The sequence below is a fragment of the Alexandromys fortis genome, unplaced genomic scaffold, assembly GCF_014885135.2.
Source record: "Alexandromys fortis isolate MF-2015 unplaced genomic scaffold, M_Fortis_MF-2015_v1.1 scaffold_37, whole genome shotgun sequence".
Lineage (NCBI taxonomy): Eukaryota > Metazoa > Chordata > Mammalia > Rodentia > Cricetidae > Alexandromys > Alexandromys fortis.
The window spans coordinates 5,439,988-5,456,782 of NW_026067914.1; the positions used below are offsets into that span (position 1 = coordinate 5,439,988).

General features: G+C 44.7%; 1 protein-coding gene across 11 annotated transcripts in view; it reads left to right on the forward strand.

The window, feature by feature from the left end:
• Prlr (prolactin receptor) overlaps positions 1-16,795 on the forward strand; it is a 167,634-nt gene that overhangs the window by 31,915 nt on the left and 118,924 nt on the right. For 2 of the 11 annotated variants that reach the window (XM_050138997.1, XM_050138989.1), the window contains exon 1: positions 9,524-9,656. The exons of 4 other annotated variants lie outside the window; for them this stretch is intronic. The gene's annotated coding sequence lies outside the window, so the exon portion shown is untranslated. Of the gene's footprint in view, positions 1-9,523; positions 9,657-15,660; positions 15,817-16,795 lie in introns of those variants that run through there. 5 more of the 11 variants (XM_050138990.1, XM_050138988.1, XM_050139001.1 and 2 more) reach the window with 3 other exon arrangements.

The window sequence follows — 16,795 nt, forward strand, 5'->3', positions numbered from 1 at the left end:
AGCGTGTTAAAGCAAGTAGTCCTATGAGAAAACACCAAGTCTCTTAGCTTCCAGCAAACTAAAGCTCTGTAGGATGTATTCTTGATGGGGCAACTACTGACAGTGTCCCAACAACAGGACAAGTTCCAAAAAATGCCACGGCACCAGCACTAACGTGGTAGAAGCAACAAGATAAATACAGGTGGATGACGAGGAACGCCTTCACTCTGTAAATCAAGTCCTGTCTGAGTCAAGTGACACTTCCTCCAAGACATTTGCAAAACGAGTCTTGATCTCGTTGCCCAAGGGAGGCAGCTGTGTAATGTGTGGTGGCTGTTAAACTGCAGGGAGACATGTTTGTGATCTTACTGCAATGTCAAGAAGCGAGATGACAGGCGCCCTAGACACTATTAGAATGTCCTAAAGAAGAGCCGAGGTCCCTACTTGACCATAGTTGTAACTGAGAAATAAATTCCCATCTTTCTGGTCTTTGGCTTCCCTTGTATGTTACACTCAAAGGATAACTGCATATTTCTCAGTTGGATGATTTGTAGGCATGCCCTCCTATGTCAACAATTTCCCAAAGATCTGTCTTCTTAGAATCACAAATGTTCCCCTCTCGGCACACACTCTATCAAATAAACCCACTCACCAGGACCTGTCTGTTTGGCAAACCAGCCAGGGCTTTATCGCTCTGCATAAAGCCGCATTTGTGGTACTCACCAGACAGAAACACATCTATTCCTACCATTCCCTTTTCCTTTCAAAACCAAGATACACCACTAGAATTGCCTGTGCCAGCTCTGGTACGAACTCCACTTTTTTCCAGTCATGGTGGTGCACGCCCATAATTCTAGCATTCAGGAAGTTGAGAAAGAGTGTCAGAGGATCATGGCCAATCTGGGCTGTCTCAAACTCGTAATAATAATAAAGAAACAATTCCAACATTTTTCTTGTCCAGCTGATCATCACTCCCTAACACCTTCACGTCACTCCTTGCTCAGAATGCGGGCTCAGCTCAAATGGTGTCACGGAAGTGAACAGTTGAGCTCTTAGCTTTATTATATATATAATTTATATATTATGCAGCTTTGCTGAAACATAAAACACGGATGGAAAGCTTCAGGCACTCTTCCAAGATAGAAGCCTCTTCAGCAAACACCTCCTTGTCAAAGCATAGACGTCAATGTCTCCAGTGTGGAGAATTTTTTTCTTATACCTATACACATGGCCTCTTCTCTGTGGTGTACTTCCAGGGATTGCTTCACTTATTCCACTCTCGCAGTAACGAGGGGAGGTGAATGTTACTATGACCTCATTTTTCCAAGATGAAGCATCTAAAGTAAGGCAATAAAGTGATGTGGGGACTGTCACATGGCTGCACAGTGAAAGACCAGAGTTTGGCTCTTTTACCCCAAGAGATGCCATGGTCAATACCCCTCTAGCCATTGGCTTACCAGTTCCATGAAGGGAGGAGCTCAAGTCTGCAAGTGAATGCCAACAGAAATAAAGCATGGTGAAATTGTTGGCATTAATACTAAAACTGCTTTCTAGTGTCCCAACAACCTTGAATCTATGCCCCAAAACTCTGGGTCCTTTACAATGTCCTCAGCCTGCTAACTAGTGTACTTAAGAAAAGTAATAAATTAATTATTTATTTTAAAAAATTAATAAAATTAGGGAAAACAATTTTAAGATTGTATCATTTCCTTGCAGTACAAGAACTAACTTGGGGGGCCTAGAAAAATTACCTGGCATTTTAAGAACACTTGCTCCTCTCTCAGAGGACCCAGGTTCAGTTCTCATCAGCCACATCAGAGGGATCACAGCCTATTTATTTCTGTCTTCAGGGTATCCTGTGTTCTCTTCTAGCCCTGATGGATACCCACATGGACATGACATATACAAACATAGATGCTCGCATGTAGTGGTTTTAGTGAGAATAGCTCCCAAAGGCTCATATGTTTGAATGCTTAGTCCCCGTTTGGTGGAACTGTTTAGGGAAGCTTAGGTGGTGAGGCCTAATTGGAGGAGATGTGGCCTTGTTGGAGGATGTGTGTCACTGGGATTTTGAAATTTAAAAAGCCTATTCCGGGCCCAATCTCATTCTTTTTCTGCCTCCTGCCTACAGATCAGGATGTAAGCTCTCTAAGTTCCTAGCATTTTCTGTATTCTAGATACCATCCTTTCTAGCAGCTTTCTATGCAGTATCATTAATTTGAATATCATTTTATTATGCCCATTGAAAGAAGAAAGGAGTACTGCTCCAGTACGATGCTTGCTTGCCCTTTGCCAATCTTCCCACCATCATGGTCTTGTTTGAACTAACCTTCTGAAACTGAAGCAAGCTCCCAACTAATTTTTTTCCTTTTTTAAGTTGCCTTGGCCATGGTATTTCATCACAACAATAGAAAAGTAACTAATATACCAAGCACACACATAGATACAAATAAATCCTAAAATACACAGCATAAGTAAGCCAACAATGGGGGTACATATAATTTCAGCACTTCAGAGGTAGAGGCAGAGAGATAGCAAGTTTGAGTCCATCATGGGCTATTCAGAAATATTCTCTCCTAAAAAAAGAAAAGGATAAAGGTAGGAAGGCAAAAAGGTAGGAAAGAAGGAAAGGAGGGAAAGGGAGGGAAGGAGGGAGAGAAGGAGAGAGGGAGGAAGGGAAGAAGGGAAAAAAAGAGCAAATGCCCAGACTCACTAAGTAAAATTGGTGTGCTCTTAAAAACAGTATATTTTTGTGGATCCTCTTTTTCATTACTGCGAAAAGCTATGTCACTCAAGAAATCAGGTAGACTCTATGACCTAAAGGATTCTATATTCTGAGAACAACAAGCAGCCTTACTTCATCACGAAGCAGAAAGATAATGGGTTCTGGGGAAGCCAGAGATCCAGGTGGAATTTAGTAATTCTTCTGTCTGTGGTCATGGGTTAGATACATGGGATGATGGTCTTAAAGATATTATTTAAAAGTCCTGTGATAGTCCTATGAGATCGTTTTAATCCTCCACTTAACAAAAACAGAGTAAGGTGCTCTGGCAGACGTGCCTAGGCCCCAGAGCTGACAGGTACCCACTGGTCTTCCTGCTCCTCCCTCCATCTTTGCTGCCTACACAAGTCCCTTCAAGGTGCTCGCCCTCGCCCAGTGCCACCTTTATCTTGTCTACCTTCAGAGCTCGCCAGGACTTGGAGGACTCTGGCCATCCAGAAAAATATCTTCTTTTCTAAAATTTACTCACCTTTTTGGGCAAAAATGTGACAGCCTCAATGTTTATTGTTAAAGCCTGGGTTCCTTCAATATTTATTCATTCTTGTGTATGTGTCTGTTTGCAATGATGGTTGCCACTTTTTTGTTAATTTTGAGGCTTTGGGTGTGAGTTTGTAATCTATTGGGGTGGAGGAACAGCAAAGTTTTGCAGGGATTGAAAAGCACAGAATATTAATTTTCAGTCTCTTTGGCAGATTTGTAATTGTTCTGTTTGGAGTTTTCAAGATGGGTAATATGTTTATTGTGCTATCCTATAGTAACTATATTTTAGAAAGCCATGAAGAGTAAAATGTAAAACAAGAGAGTCTATTTTCCTGCTTTTGAAGGCAAGTTTATTTCCCCTAAATTTCCTCTTCTTCAAGGTTAATTTGTGGCTATCAAGTGGTACCTTGAAAATGTTCCTCTCATAACCGCATGAGATAGTGAGGGTCATTTCTACGCCCAGATAGATGGGACCACAAAGTAAAACATCACAGCTGTTCCTCTCAAGAAACAGTAGTTGACTTCCAACCAAATGTTTTATCTCTTTCACAATCATAACCACTTGCACACACTTATCTGAAACTGAAAATGTCCCACATTTTCACACAGCCTGGATGGGGCGGTCAGCACAAACTCCACCGTCAGGCTTTCTTCTCTAGCATCTCCTAATGCTCAAGCAAAGCCATTGCCTTGGGGTGTGGATAAGCCTCTGCTAACCTCTTATGATGGTGGATGGGCAGCTCAGAGCCCCATTTCTATGTATTGCCTTTCCCTTTCTCCAAGCAAGAACCTCCTGCCAAGCTCTCCCTGTGGCCATCTCCAGAGAGGCTGAAGTCTGGTCTGTCAGAGGAATTGGTGGCTGGGGCAGAAAACAACTGTTCAGCCCCTCTGATCTTAGCTGCTCCCTGTTTGTTGATGGTAGGGGTGACTGTCCCAAGAGATGACCAGCTGGCTATGAGGAGCTCACAAGCTTCTTGTCATCAGCAGATCACTGGAGTTCACAGAGCACGCCTAGAACATCTTAAGATGGGCACCTGACACCCTGTCAATGCAGCAAGCATATCTCCAAGGGCCAAGTTTGTGATACAAACCAGGGAGGCTTCTAGTCTGTAGTGGTACAAAAAGGACAAGGAGGGGAGTAAAAGGAGAATAACGACCAAGCAGAAAGGAATTTAATGGAAACAAAACAGGAAACCAAAAAAACACTCCTTTCAGAGACAAAATATTTTCTGTTTGGAGGTCTGGAGTCTCCTCCTTAACCACACCTAACAAACACATTAAATGGGTCTGTTGACTAAATAGCAACGATAAGGTGATTAGGATCATAAATTTATGATTTCACATCTGAAGAAAGAGAGAAGATTCTGGAAGAAGAGTCTTGTAAGACTCATGCAGATGTTCGCCTTTTATCCATGCCAAGGAAAACCATCATGGCTGTCCTACACAGAGGAACTTGGAACAGGAATAGTGTCATTCCATGGAGTCAAGGGCACCATATAGCAAAGCATCCTGTTTGTTTACTTTGGCAAGCACAAGATGACTTTACTAAATGATATCTGAAAGGCCCAAGGTCAGCTTTGCTAGCGTCAGAAAAGGGCATCTTCTGAGGGCAGAGAAAGAGAGGGGGGCTTCTTTAATGTCTTTTTGCTCAACCCTTCCATTCAAAGGGCTCTGAGGCTCTTCAAGAGAACTGGCTTCAGCAACAGCACTAACAGCTTGCTACCAGGATCATCTTCATCATCAGTGAATAAGAAGGGAGGTTAAAGGGTATCGTAAGGGGTGTGAAAAGTGGGTTAAATAGAGAATCAGCCCCACTGGTCTTTACTGTATGGGCATGCAGTAGAAGTAGGCTTTCCCTAGATGCAAACTGACTGTTGCCCTTAAGCTTGCCAGGTTTGGTTCTCAAGTCATTACCTGTCCTAGGAATGCCTCAGCTCTGTTGGCCCTGTGTTCCAGTTCACAGACTTACTAAGTCCTGTGCTCTGGATGACTGGTGGGTAAGCTTCCCTGAGGGAACAAGTCTGAGCCTCAGGCCTGGGCGGGCTCTCATGCAGGTAGCACCAAGGTTGGCTGCCTTATCTTTAGCTCCCCCCAATATTAGACCCATTGGTGCTTCTTTCCGGGAATCAGCGGGTGGGAACCAGAGACAGGATTGAATGACTGCAGAAGTGAGGGGGATATTGAGCTGAGTCACTAATTCACTGGAACCCTAATTAAAGACTCATTCCCAGATGAAAGCAATGGGGCTAATCCAGAAAGCATCCCAAAAGAGGGGAGTTGGCCATGGTATTAATATTTAGTGATAGGAAAAGGAAACAAACAAACCAAATTCCAAAAACAAAGATTAGAGTTTCAAATGCTTCCAATAAGCCTGTGTGCCTCAGGGAAGGCCCAGCCTCCCCTCCTCAGCTCCTTGTGACTTTTGACTGCTTGTCATGGCGTCCATTCTTCGACTCACACTAGATGGAAATAAAATAAAACAAGGCATCCAGGCCAGAAGCAAGTGGTTTATAAAACCTACACCTCTGTAGCATTTAAAAGGACATGTATGCCCCGACTTCATGTTACAATCCTAAGTCATGACATAGTGTCAGCTTTAGGAGACTGCCTAAATGAAATAAGATTTTATTTTGTGAGTGAGACTAATGTCCTCATAAAAGGGCTCCGGAAAATTCTTTTATTGCTGCCTCCAAAGGACACAAGAAGCCAGTAGACTGCAACCCAGCAGAGAACCCTGGGGATGGCGTTTTCTAGAGATGATTCAGGCCCTGCTTTGGCTTACTGAGAGCCAGGCTGCTCCCTGCCCATATTTGCTTGCCTTCTCTTCCTCTAGTAGAAACAAATGTTTTCTCCCATGTGTGACTCCTCTGTCACCAGGGAAAACATGGCATGGCCAAACCAGTTTCACATTTCAATGCAAATTTCTAATAGCTTCCAATGAGGGTAGCCAAGGGAAACACCACACAGGAAAGAACAGGATTTCTCTCACATGTTACTGAAAACAGCACCTGTTGGATGGCCAGAACCACGGACAGTCAAAACATACTGAGCATGTATACTCTGGCTAACAAAACTCAGCTGAGTTCTTTCTTGTGTTTCTTTCAAGAAACCAATGTGGGTATTTATACACTTAAAACCCACATGTCTGCCTGAGAGCTGAGAAGGGTTAGCAGGCCTCGGCGTCCTCTCCTAGAAGAAGTGGTGAAAGCAAAGATTCTGTCCTTCACAGTGCCATCTCCACCCTCAGCCTGACTCAGTCACGATAATCCTCAAGGTGACTAGAGGAAAAGGAGGGGCTGGTGACCTCCCAGAAAAGAGTTTGGCGTAAGCAGCTTGAGGGAGGTTATTGTGATGTGCAGTATTTGTTCTCTGCTAATTCAGCTCCTACCCAAGCAGTGCTGAGTGCTGGAGAGACAGCAATGAGTGACAAAACTGTGCAAAGCCGGAGTTTGGTGAGCCCAGAGCGAGGACCACCGCCAGTAAGGGATGTCTGCTCAGGAAAGATGATGGTGTCCCTCGGTCCCACTCAGCCTCCCGGGTTGGGCGGCCGAGGGACTACTTGCAGGTTTCTCTGGTGCAGGAAAGAAGTGATGTGGGCGAAGCTGCAGGAGCATAGGATGGCTTCTGCTCAGGGGAAACCTGTCTTCGGGAGAACGCGGAATGTTACTCTTACAGAACCCCCTTCCTCAGTGTGAGTCTGGGCAGGCAGACGGCATGAGCATCAAATCCGGCAGGATGGCAGGACTGTTTTCTAAAGTCCTTTTCATGTCCTCTTCATGTTCTGCTTCCCTCTGGTCTCCTTTCCTCTTCTTTCCGAATCGCTGCCGTGTCTCTACCCAGGAAACCCAGTGTCTCCTCAATGCTGGCAGCGCTAAGCTCAACTTCTCAGCTGTGTCTCGGTGGAGTCCAAGTCCCTGGTAGGCTGGCTGAGTACGGGATGAAATGGCGTGCTCTCTTGGTGTTTATTTACCAGTGCCTGTGATCCATAGGCCCTAGTGGACTGCTCTTCCCAGGAACGTTTTATTGGTCTGTTTTTATTTCTCAGGTAGCATACAAAATGTTTCAGAACGATATTTTCATATCTCTCAATAAGAACATTTTACATTGCTTAAATTTACCCCATTAGCCTCTCTTGTTCCACTTCACCCTTCCTGCTAATCTTCCTCCTCACAAACAATTCTCCTTCTGTTTTCATGTTGTATATATGTATGCACACACGTACGCACATACAAACACACACACAAGCACACCCATATACAAAAAAACGTATAAATCTAGATTCCATATGAGAGACAAGTCGGTATTTTTCTGACATAGACCCCTTTTACTTTTATGTCTTTAAAATGTTCTTTTCTTATTGGGGAGGGGAAGACATGCCACTGTGTGCATATGAAGGCCAGGTGCCCACACTCCAGAGTTAATTCTCTCCTGCCACCCTGTGGGATCCAGGGATCAAACCCAGGTCGACAAGTCTATGCCAAAGGGCCTCCACCTACTGAGCCATCTCACCAGCCCAACTCTTTGTTTTCACCTCTTGATTCTGCATATGAGGAAAAAAAAATGCCGCTTTTCTCTTTCCCGATCTGGCTTATCTGGTTTATTTATCTTTCTGGTCGCATCTATTTTCCTGAAGATGCCATTTCACCCCTTACATCTGAATACACCTCTGCTATGTCTATGTGTCACATTTGCTTTATCCAGCATCTGCTGATAAGCTCTCATGTCGGTGCAGTCTCTTCATTACTGCAAACGATGCTACAAGAAATGGGTCTGATGTGCTGCCCTGGGTTTCTTCAGGGATGTCCCGAGGAATGGCACAACCGAATCACATGGCCATTCTACTTTTCGTGCTTGATGAACCTCCATGCTGACTTCCACGTGGCTACCCTGACTTCTAAATGGCTACACTGATGTCCACACGGCTACACTGACATCTACACGGCCACCCTGACTTCCACACAGCTACACTGACTTCCACATGGCTACACTGACTTCCACAAGGCTACACTGACTTCCACACAGCTACACTGACTTCCACAAGGCTACACTGACGTCCACACGACTAAACTGACTTCCACACGGCTACCCTGACTTCCACAAGGCTACACTGACTTCCACATGGCTACACGGACTTCCACAAGGCTACACTGACTTCCACACGGCTACACTGACTTCTACATGATTACACCACGTGACTACACTGACTTCTACATGGCTACGCTGGTTTACATTCCCACTAGAAGAGTATAAGCATCTCTTTTTTTCCACACATCTTCTCCAGCATTTACTCTTGCCTGCTTTTAGACATTATGGATGGACTGGGATAGAATCTCAGTTTTGTTTGTCACTGTTTTGTGGGTTGGTTGGTGGATCTGCTGATTTGAGAAAGGGTCTTATTCTCTAGCCCAGATGGCTTCGTTCTCAATATGTAGACTGTAAACCAGGCTGGCTTCAAACTCTCACCCACCTTCCTGCTTGTTCCTCTTCATTATTGTGATCACACATGTCAGCCAGCTTACCTGGCTCCAAGACAGTTTTTTGAAGCCATTTTTAGATTTATTTATTTTGATGTATATGAGTGTTTGCCTCGATGTATGTACGCGTGTGTGTCATATATGTGCCTGATACTTGCGAGGTCAAAGTGTATCAAATCTTTTGAAAATGAAGTTACAGATGGTTGTGAGCCAACCATGTGGATGCTGAAAATTAAACCTGACTCTTCTGCTAGAGCATGTGTGCTCATAGCTGCTAAGCCATCTCTCCAGCCTCAATGTCATTTTAATTTGCATTTTCCCTATGGCTAAGGATGTTGGACAGGTTTGTTATGTATTTATTGGCGATTTTACTTCTTTTGAGAACTGTCTTCTTATTTCATTTATCCATTCATGGATTGGACAATTTGAGGGAGGTTGTTAAATTTTTTTTAATTCTTTACATATTCTAGATGTATAAAGATTTATAACTAGTAAAGTTTTCTTTCCCCCCAAAGATCCTGAAAATCAACACGTTCCCCCAAGATTCACTGTTTTGCTTAAAGCGTCTTAAAAACTAAAGTCTTTCCTCCCTCCTCTACTGCCAAACGCAGCAGACACACGCGAGCAAGCTTTCGTTGAACCACAAGCTCAAGTCCAGGGAACTCTCTGAAACAAAAAGTTTCCTCCTGGTTTTCATTAAGGGATTGCTCTGTATTCACTGTCCTCATAAGTGAGGGCTGATAACAATCCTCCCTACCTCACTATGCAAGTCAATCATTAACAACTGGGTTGCAAAGGATAGAACACAAGGGCTACAATTCTCCTTCCTTAGTGTGGGAAGTGCCGGGGATAGTGGCACTTGCCTGTAAGCCTCACAACCAAGACGTAGCAGGCAGCAATGAAGCATGAAAGGGAGGTGACAGAACAGAAGAGGATCACAGGTAAGGAACGGGGTTGGGGAGGGGGCATTGTTTTCTGTACCTCTATCCATTCTGATTCTTTCTTCTCACCTTTCCAGTCAGGGGGACAGCGCTAGGTGTGAAGAGGGGCAAGGTGTGATTAGAGCATCCGTGGTGGGAAAGGGCGTCTATGGACTGATCTGTGTTTTCACAAGAGATGGGTACTATAACCACTTGTTAACTTACGACACTAACAAGCCAAGATGCATCTAACTGCTTCAAGACTCAGAGTTCCAGAGGGAAAATGTACGTCAGGTGCAAGAGCAAAGATCAGTGCAGCAGCACACTGGTCATGTGACAGCCCAGTCCTTAGGGAAGGTAAAGATGGATTAGTGTGGGCTGGGGAACACCTCCAGATTTTACTCAAAGGAAAGAGAAGTTAAATGTTATTCTAAAAGAGCTGCTGAAAACTGCCCAAGGGAAGTCTGGGTGAGTTACACCTCTCTCTCTCTCTGTCTCTCTCTCTCTCTCTCTGNTCTCTCTCTCTCTCTCTCTCTCTCTCTCTCTCTCTCTCTCTCTCTCTCTCTCTCTCTCTCTCTCTCTCTCTCTCGACAGATTTTGGGTTCTTCTTTTCTCAGAAAGCTTCCGTATACCCACTCCCCTTTTCCCCACAGTTTTTCCGTTATTAGCATCTGGCCCTGTGTGGCAGAATTAACGATGGTGAGCCGACATTCACATACCACCATTAACGTTATTTACTTTGGGGCTGATCATTTGTTTCAGACATGTATAGGTTTTAACAAATGCATAGTGACCCATCATTGTCCTGTAAAAAATAGTTTTATAGTCCTGAAAGACCCATCTTTCACCTTGTCCTTTTTCCACGTCCCCCTCCCGAACCCCTAACAACCACTGATCATTCACCCTGATTCCACGGCTTTACCTTATCTACAATGTCACGTGGTTGGAATTCAGCAGAATGTGGCCTTTTCAGACCACTTTCTTTGACTCGGTAAAATGCTTTTAGGTTTTCTGAGTCTTCGTGTGGCTAAATGGTGCATCCCTCTTTAACAATGAGTAAGAGACTATTGAGTGGATAAACTACATCAAATTTATCTGTTTGGGCAAATGTTTTAGCACGGTAAAAGGTAGAAACATGGAAAGGGTGAATTAGAGAGAAGGTGGCAGGAATATGGGCATATGGAAGGGAGAAAAACAGAGACTTTCGGAAAGGAGAAAAACCAGCTAGAGGGATGAGCATAGATGTGTAAGCGCAATAAAGAGGACTCTGTCCGATGGTCGTGAGTGGAGCTAGCTCCTCAATATTTCTGCCGGCCCTTGTCTAGTCTTACAGAGAAGGAGACATGTTACCATAAACCTGAAAGCCCAGCACATCATAGGCACCCCATAATATTTACTAAACCAACTGAACCTCCAAGGCTTTTTTTTTTCTAAAAAAGAAGATTCTCCCAGATACCAACTCAATGGCTCAGAAGCCATAAGCAAGCCATCTCAGACAAGATGAAGCTGCTTGATCAGATGGGCCTTTGCATGCCCTGTGACAAGAAAATACTCTCTTGCTAGCCCTTGACCTTGGTTTATGAGATTCATAAATATAACCAAAGAACTCATGTTTCAATCTAATCACAAGGCATCAGAAATACGCCCCCCCCCCAACAACTGCCATGGTACTAGAAAAAAAAATGGCTGTGAAAGGAGGATGAGCCAGCTGTGTGTTTCAAGTGTTTACTGCATTCTAGAGGAGAGAACAGCCAGGAAACAATATCAGTAGCCCACATGAAATAATGTAGGACTGCACCCCACTGTATTCTCGGGGAGAGAACTGCCAGGCAACAATATCAGTAACCCACGTGCAATCATGTAGGACTGCACTCCAGTCTGAGGGATTGATGCTTACAATATGGCAGGAGTGGGTGGACTCTCCAGGGAAATGGAAGAGTCGGCTGGGACTTGCAGGTCCCCTAGACACCCACAAGTGACAATTTGCTGACTCAGTGCTGCTACGATGCAAAAGAGCTTATCACTCAGACCAGTGTGTTGGTTAAAAATCATCGATTTCTTAAAATTAGGTTCTCTGCCAGATCATTGGTATTCCTTGATATTCATATTCCTTTCCTACTGGGTGATGAAATTGGTGAATGGGCCAGGTAAGAAAGTCACTTGACTTACACAGTCGCCATAGGCTGGAGAACACTTGAGGATTTTCTGCCCAAGAGACTGAATCTGAGAGCTTCTTCACCCAAAGTTTGTTCTGTAAAGTGGAGCTTATCCACAGACTTAACAGCTTGTTTCTTGTGTCCATTTAAGCCTGTATAACAACAGGGCTTGACTATCACTGTAGACAGTTAATAACGGATGGTGGAATTGGAAGCACTGGAGTAGGCAAGGAGTAGCTAGCTCTCTATCCCACTCAAAGATTCTGACTGGGGATCCTCGAAGGAGGAGGCCATGTCTATGGGTGGGAAGGGGACCCTACACTGATTCTGAGTGCCCACCTGCTCACCTAGAGTTCTTCAAACCATAGGGCAGTAGAAGCAGCCCAAGCAGCTTCCACATACCCAGAAATGAGCAGCAGAGAATCAGACTCAGATCCCAGTACAGCGTCAACACGGAAACAGCTGCTTCTCCTACCGCATCAGCCTCCACCCATTTCTGCTGTGGCTGGCTACTCTGCAGAGCATCTCCTACACATGGGGTCCTGAGACAAGGGCAGAGCCTCCTCCCTTGAGTTTGCAGTCCCTATTCTGGGCTGCAGCTCAGCGATAAGGCAAAGCACTGTCTCTCTCCAGAACCTGGGCGAAGTCTATACCTCTGATGATTTTTAATTCTGTGAGAAACATGCATCTGTATCATGAGACGCTGTTTTCAAGGTGCTAATGAAACAGAACAGCCAATTTATTTTCTTGCTCATTTGCATTTACTTCTACATCTAGGAAGGACTAGTCATGAAAATTTAGGGCCAAGTCCAGCATTTGGTAGTAGCGGTGAGGAAGAGAAGGCAGGGTTCTGTGTCCTGGGAATGTGACTTATTCACCACCTGAATTCTCTCCTTGGTCTTCTCATCTACACTTTCTCCATTCCTAGACTTCTCTCCTTTGATCCCATCCCATGCCCTCCTTTCCAGCCCACTTGTTATTACTCAGCCCCATAGACCCTGGACCCCATTTATGTATCTTCTTATATCAAAAGGAAAACTGCAGTGTAGGGCTCAGGGTTTCCTATGGAAGGCAGACAAGATGAGAAGAGGCGTGCACAAGGCCGAGAATGACAAGAGATGGATACTCTCTTTTCAACTCATTTTTAGGGGCATTAAAGCACAGGCCCTCAGACAGGAGGCAGTACAATGCCCTCGTTGTTTATGAAGTTAAACTATGGGCCATTTGATCATCCGTATGTTCTCTCCACACACATTAATTAAACACCAATTATATAACAGGATAGTCCTTGGAATCACATAGGTGGATGAAATAGTCCTTGTCCCCCAAAAGCTAGAAGGGGAGATTATCCATAAGCCAATAATGGTGGCAAAAAAATGTGATGGACTGGGACTACATCACAAAAAAAGAGGAATGAGTTCTGGTCAAGAGGTCCTGGGACCAAACTGTGATAAATGATGGAGCTCCTCAGGACCAAACTGAAAGATGAAGATAAGAGAAGGGTGTCTGTGGGAAGCATGATCATGGTGAGAGATCACGGTAAGCCCCAAAGAACAAAGCCACTGGGGAAATGGGAGTAGCAGGAAGACTACAGTTTGGGCAATGGAGCATGCAGTGTTTGGCCTGGGGAGAAGTGGGGCCTGGACAGAAAGGCATGGCCAGCCCTCCGGATAGATGCAGGCCATGCAAGAAGAATTAGCCTAAGGAAACCATCAGAGCATTGCAGATAGAAGAGATGCGTAGGGAGGTTTGCATTCGCAGAAGGAAAGATCTAGCTGGAATATGGAGAATAGTTCAAAATGGACAAGAGGAGAAGTGTGGAAAATACGTGGGAGGCTGTTGAATAGAAGCATCTTGGAAGCAGTGTTCCTAGGAAGAAATCTCTCTGTCTATGCCTGTCACTGCGGGGTTCCTGATGGAGGTTGAGAAAGACTCTCTAGAAAGAGGTCATTAATCACATCATTTCTGTGGTATCAGTGACTCTCATGGCTTTGTTTTACAGTGATCTTTACGTAACATGACTATAATGTAAGTATTCCTTCCAGACAAGGGCTAGCCTCTCTCAGCAGCTGTCGATCACTAGACTCAGGGACATAGTTACCTAGCATTTCCTCGCTGCCTCTTCTAAGGGAAATTTTCTCTCTGATTATGAGTAGACACACAGTTATCTTGATGCTTGTTCTAGCATGGGAGATGAGAATAACTATCAAGGAAATCTCATGGACCACAAAGGGATTTATGTATTTATCTTTTACACTGGCTTTGTCAATTAAGCTTCCTTTCATGGTGATTTGATTGTTCAGGCCAAAGTAGAATTAGTTTCAATGCTGTCCTGCAAAAGGAAGATTTTTGAGAAAATTCCTCGATACTTGCTAGTGTGTGACATCAGGGAAGTACTCAACTGCTGTGACTCCATCTCCGCATATGAAGTAAGGTCATCTCTGCTAGTTTTCTGGGGGCTGTAATAGCGAAGTATAATAAACCAAGGGATCGGAAGTGACAGAAACGCTTTGCAGTTGGGAGACAAGAAAACAGAAAACAAGGGTTGGTTTCACAAGGCAAAGGGGTTGGTTTTCTTTTGGGGTCTGTGAGGAAAAAAAATCTGTCCCATGTATTTCTCTTCACATCTGGGGGTAATCTGTGGCAGTCCTTGGCTTCTAGAAGAATCATGCTTAAATGATATTCTCTCTCTCTCTCTCTCTCTCTCTCTCTCTCTCTCTCTCTCTCTCTATCTCTCTCTCTCTCTGTGTCTCTCCGTCTCTCTTTCTCTGTCTCACTCTCTTTGTCTCTCTGTTTCTCTGTCTCTCTCTCTGTCTCATTCTCTGTCCTCTCTGTCTCTCTGTCTCTCTCTCTCTCTCTCTCTCTCTCTCTCTCTCTCTTGTGTGCATCTATATCTGTAAAAACCTATATTTCTGGATCTAGCTATCCCATTTAAACAGGTTAGATTGGAGTAGAGCCCACCACAAGGGCTTCCTCTTAGCTGATTCCGTCTGCCATGACTTTATTTCCACATGAGGTCCAATTCTGAGATGCCAGGCATTTAGATTTCAACATAGGAATCTCTTGTACATTTAGAGATACCATTCAATCCAGATACCACCTAATATGAATTTCAAAGTTAAGTAAGTTATCTTCTATAAAGACCTTGTAAACAGTGTCTCACATTTAGGTCTCAGGAAAGTGTTCATCAAAAAGGTCCCAGGTTAGGGGAATATGTTGCAATACAACTGGTTTTCAGCTGTCACTGAGAGTTTGTGTTCTGCGTGAGTTGGGTCGGAGCCTATGTAACATGAAGAGTGTTGTCCTGTCCTGACTAAATGGTGGAGAGCGAGCTGGGGTAATACAATAAGGTCTGCCTTTTCCTCCCTTTTCTCCAAGTGTGTGTTCTGTAATTAGTCCCCAGGGAAAGAGAAACAGCCACCATTTCTTTAGAGGGGACAAATGAAGGAACTGTGTCCTCCTGAGGCACTCAGGAAAGCAAGCTTCTCAGCATTTGAGCCCTGTCCATCTGAGCCAGGCTAGGGCCACCATACTGAGTCTTAGATAGGTCATTAAAGTCTGTCCTGGATAGGACGAACCCAGGGTGCCCTAGGGGAGTAGCTGACGTGAATGAAAGTGTTTGCTTACCTCAGATCACATCAGAATCAGCCTTTGTAAAAATAAATAAGATGTGTTGACTTTTTGTGGCGATGGTTAAACAAATCAGGTGGGCCAAAATGAGTTCTAGGAATAAGGGATATCGGAGGACAAACTGTCAAAGATAGCAAGAGCTGGACCTGGGCAGTTCTGTGGCACTGCCCCTGGCAGCTGTTTGTGGCTGCTCCAAAAGACTGCAGTGCCAAGAAAATAACGAGAACACTTGCCTGGCAAGTGGTGGAATCTGACCCAAGAGGTCAAAGTCAAACTGAGCCGAATTCTGGGGACACAGAGAAGAGTAATCTTCCGGAGAGGAGGTCTCATGGGGCTGACTAGTCACTGACGGCTCATTTCAGAAGTCTGGACTCTGATCCCCAAGGTCTCTCAAGGTATGGAGTTCCCTTCCTCTGGAATCCCCCTGTCTACTTTCGATGATGCTTGGGCGGGGGGGGGGGGGGGGGGAGCTTCGGATTTGAGCTGAGAAACACTGGTCCAGGAGGCAAGAATGCGCTCATTCTGTTGTTCCAAAGCAGTAGGTCAAGTAGCTAAACTTTCCTGGACTCAATTCTTACATTTCTTCATTAACTGGGAAGCTTGGAGTCCTGGGATTCGTGGGCTTTTCTGGTTGAAATGATTCTTAGAAATCCAGCCAGGTTTTGTGGATGAAGGAACTAAGGTAGAATTGAGAGATTTGGTTGGGGTCATGAAACTGATGAAGCGCAAGGCCCCTAAAATTTGAGCGTCTTCATCCTCACCCAGAACCCATTCTATGAAGGTCCTTGGTGTCAGAAGCCTACATTTCTTCCTCCTTACATTGTCTGAAGTACATATCCTTATGCCTGTTTCAGACATTACAAGTCAGTTTCCCCCGCAACCTCCAGCTGCTGGGTGAAGAGCCAGAGAGCCTCCCTTTACCCACATGGACTCCTGGTCTCATACCTCCAGGGGCTCTCCCTTTCCAGCTGGCACCAACCCGAGTAGAAGCAAGAATCTCACTCTGGACAGGGAGCAGGTTCATCAGAGGTACAAAGAGACAGGCAAGAATACTTATTCCAAGCAACATTCGGTTCCCAAGGGAAAATCTTCTCTGATTGTTAAGCAAGAGGGTTTTATGATCTGATGCCAGAAATTGTTTAACTGAAGGTGGGATAGAATGCAGAGGTGCCCCCAGCACAAGATGGGTGGTAACTAGCTGGATGCTCTCCAGCGATAGGCTTTTCCTGGCTCTGTCATCCTTCTCCTTCCATCCCCATCTCAACTTTGGTTTAGAGAACCAGGTGCATCAAATCCTAGGAGCCCTGAGCAGCATCAGCACCTCCCAGAATCTGATAAAAAAAAAAAAAAAAAAGTTGCCTCCTCCGGGTAAGC